Genomic DNA, 3,803 nt, shown 5'->3' on the forward strand with positions numbered 1-3,803 from the left:
TCAGTTAGGAGGACCTTTTTAGGCACATGTGTTCTAGATTTTCGCTTTTGGGTGCAAAGGTCTTTGAGAAATTTGGCATAGGAGGAAACTTGTTTGATGGCATCAAGGAGTGGGAGGTTGATTTTAACTTGTTTGAAAACCTCCATCATCTCTTCTAGTGAAGTTCTCTTCTTGCCAAAGGGAGAGGGTGCATTAAGTGCTTCAGGGAATGAAGCCTTTAGAATGTGGGTTGTGGCAGATGGTGGACTAGCTGAAGAAGGTTTTGGATTTTCATGTGCTACATTCCTCTCCTCTTCTTCACCTTCTTTATTGTTACCCTCCCCAACCTTATTATTTATTATACGTCCACTCCTTAGGGTAGTCAAAGCATTGGCTTGCTCATGATTTAGTCGAGTTTCTTGAGCCACGTATTGTCCCCTAGGATTACTCATTGGTTGACTTGGAAGCTTACCTTCCTCTCGCTTGTTTAATGCATTGGCTAGTTGACCCATTTGGGATTCTAGTTTAGCAATTGATTGCGTGTGAGAGTGCAATAGTTGTGTGTTTGCCTCCAAACCTTGAAGGGCAGTCAACACTTTCTCCTCAAAGGCTGTATTTCTTTGGGTTGGAGGAGGAGGGTGTTGAAATTGAGTTGAGGAACGGTAGAGATGAAAATTTTGGGAGTAGGGTTGGACATTATTCGAAGCTTGCTGCCTCCAAGAAAAATTTGGATGATTCCGCCATTCCGGATTATATATATTGGAAAATGGGTCATTACCCGGTCTAGGCTGTGTCTGAGCAGCATTGATATGTTCTTGCATGAGTTCGAGAAATTGGGGCGCTGAGGGGCACTCATGAATAGGGTGTGATGGGCTAGAACAAATAGCACACACTTGTGCTTGGGACGAGCTAACGATATGTCCTCCTATCATCAATTGATCAATCTTATGGGACAATGCATCTACCTTGCTAGACAGGTCCATGGAATGACTTATTTCACAAATAGTCCCTTTTCTTTGAGAACTCGGGGGTACTTGACGAGAACAGGAAGCATGGTGGAGGGAGTTTTCATTAAGATTTTCAAATAATTGCCATGCTTCATGCTCATTTTGAAGCATAAAAGTCCCCCCGCATGCAGCATCGATCATCTGAGGTTTCGTTCAGTTAATCCATCATAGAAACATTGCACTAGCTGCCACTTAGGTATTTGATGATGAGGGCATTTACGGATTAGGTCCCGAAATCTCTCCCAAGTTCATAAAATTCTTCTCCCTCAGTTTGGGAGAAGCTTGTAATGGCACGTCTAAACTAGTTCGTTCTTCTTATGGGAAAGTATTTTTTAAGAAATTCTTGTTGCATTTGATTCTAAGAACAAATCGAGTTAGCTTCTAAAGAATTCAGCCATTGTTTGGCTCTATCTTTAAGGGAGAAAGGGAATAATCTAAGTTTCAGAGCATCATCAGTGAAGTTCTGAATCTTGACAGTGGTGCAAATCTCAAGGAATTCATCTAGGTGTTTATATGGTTCTTCGTTGGTGAGCCCATAAAAAGATGAGAGCATTTGGATCACACTAGACTTTATTTCGTATTGTACAGCTGCTACTTCAGGTAATCGAATGCAAGATGGGGAAGTGTAAATGGTGGGAGTAAAGTACTCCCTCAGGAGTTTGGGTTGTTCTTCAGCCATCTCAGGGGGTGGGAATGATTCTAAGGTTTTGATCTCAGCTCGATATTTTTAAGGGTCCGTTCTATTTCAGGGTCAAAAGGTAATAGGTCACGTACTCTAGAACGACTCCCTTGCATACACTAGTACTTGATCAATCAAGCATGCAATAAAAGAAAAACACATAAATCCTTGTATTTGTCCTAAAATCACTAGACAGCTCCTAACTGGTTTGAAGAGGGCACCTAAGCCTCCAATCCGGTCTAATGAACCGAGTTGACCAGGTAAGCTCCCAAGTAAGTGGAGGGCTCACGATGCGTTCGCAAAGGTCCCACTTAAAACCCCTTGCCTCGAACAGATAAACTGTCTCTCTTATAGGGACAAAGCTTGCCTAGACATCAACTAAGCCACAGAGCGAAATTGGTGCAACTTTCGGTGATCTTCGTCCTATTGAGCTCGGATATCCCTAGGAGCCAATGTCTAATTGATTTTAATTAAAGTGACACTATGTGAGATTAAGTTCACCTAAGTTGGGCAAGAATCCGGTGATGAAATCCGGCTCTTATCTTGTTGGGGTGATTGCCCTTACTATGTGCGGATTAATTTGTGTATGTGTATCAAGCATGCATTCACACTTTTGCTGAAATTAAAATCAAACAATCACCACAAAATTTCAAGTTAATAATTAATTTAAATAAGAAAGGTTTAGAGGTTACCAAAGGAATTTTTCCAGCAATTTAAAATTTTTTAAGCAAACCTCTAAAGCATTCCTTTTTGATAGCCTAGATCTCCTCTTCGATTCCTGATCAAATAAGACCAAAAGAAAAATTAAAAAAAAATAGTAGAAGAGAAAAAGGAGATAAAAAAATTAACAATAATAGAAAATAATTTTTTTATTTTATTTTTTATATATATATTTTGAAAGTTTTTTTTAATTAATTAAATTTTTTTTTAATGATAGGAAAAATAACTATGCTAGCATTCTCCGGCAACGGCGCCAAAAATTGATCGGTTCTTTCAATTTCAAAAATAAACCACGCAATAGTACGTATCCTGTAGGATAATGATTACGGGTGTCGGTCCACAGGAATTGAAGAATAAGTTATTTTTCTTTTAAAAATAAATCAAGAAGAAGGATTTGCTAACTTGATTTAACTAAATTAATCTATGAGTACGAATTGAAATTTATCAAAGTAGATAGATCTAGGGTTTGGAATCCACCGCGTAGCATTGCATTAGGGACTGTGTTCTTAATTTTTATCTTTTGGAGAGGCATGCAAATTGGCTACAAGCCTTTTAAAATAAAAGCATAAAGAGTGTTAGGAAGATCCATCTTCGGTGTAGCATGAAGTGTCTACCTAAGTATGCTAATCTAGGATGCAGCACACTTCATCTTCCTAGGCATGAATCATCTTAGACTACTTTAGCAAACATGATTAGTAACTAGCATGCTCAAAGTTTAAATATCATAAAGGAATATTTCATTGAAAATAAGAATTTAAACAAGCTCCAAAATAATAATAAAAAAAAGAACTACAATGCCCTGATACATTGCTAGGGCTTCATCCAGCCCTAGACTAGATGTTTAGCCGCGCATGGCTTCCGGACGACCTCCAATCTTCAAATGAAAGCCTTCACCTTCCATTATTCCCAATATATCGCAAACTATTCTCTTTCCCCCCCTCCTTTCTCTCTTTTTTTATTTCTTTCTCTTCCGAACAGAGGCTCCTCCTTTGTTCTTCAAACCGTGGCCTTCCCCCTCGTTCTTCCCAACCGTCCTCCTCTTATAGACCGCTGAAGACCAGCGATGGATCCCGAGAGAGGAGGAGGGCGTGATGCTTGGGGGGCAGATCGCGGACGAAGATGATGAAGGGCGTCAATGGCTGGATCTCGGGCTTGATTGCAGATGCTAGTGAATGCGGAAGGGAGAAGAGCAGCGGAGGTGGGGTCATCCGGGATTTGGGGATCTTGAATCCGGAGGAGACGCGGACGGTGATGATGAAGAACGGGATGCTGGGTCGCAGGAAGGAGGGACGCGAGCTGGAAGGAGCGGATCACGGCTTGGAGCTGGGAATCCGGACTCTTGGATGCGGAAGACGCTCGGCTGGCTGGAAGGAATTGATCGGGTCGCGGGATCTCGGCTGCTGGGAGGTGGAATGGGC

General features: G+C 41.2%; 1 non-coding gene across 1 annotated transcript; it reads left to right on the forward strand.

Annotated features, from left to right (window-relative positions):
* The first annotated feature begins 1,184 nt into the window (after positions 1-1,184).
* On the forward strand, positions 1,185-1,289 carry LOC120108187. The gene has a single exon (XR_005509665.1). It is a non-coding gene; the product is annotated as a small nucleolar RNA R71 (small nucleolar RNA).
* The last annotated feature ends 2,514 nt before the right edge of the window (positions 1,290-3,803 follow it).

Source organism: Phoenix dactylifera, unplaced genomic scaffold (genome assembly GCF_009389715.1).
Source record: "Phoenix dactylifera cultivar Barhee BC4 unplaced genomic scaffold, palm_55x_up_171113_PBpolish2nd_filt_p 001210F, whole genome shotgun sequence".
Classification (NCBI taxonomy): domain Eukaryota; kingdom Viridiplantae; phylum Streptophyta; class Magnoliopsida; order Arecales; family Arecaceae; genus Phoenix; species Phoenix dactylifera.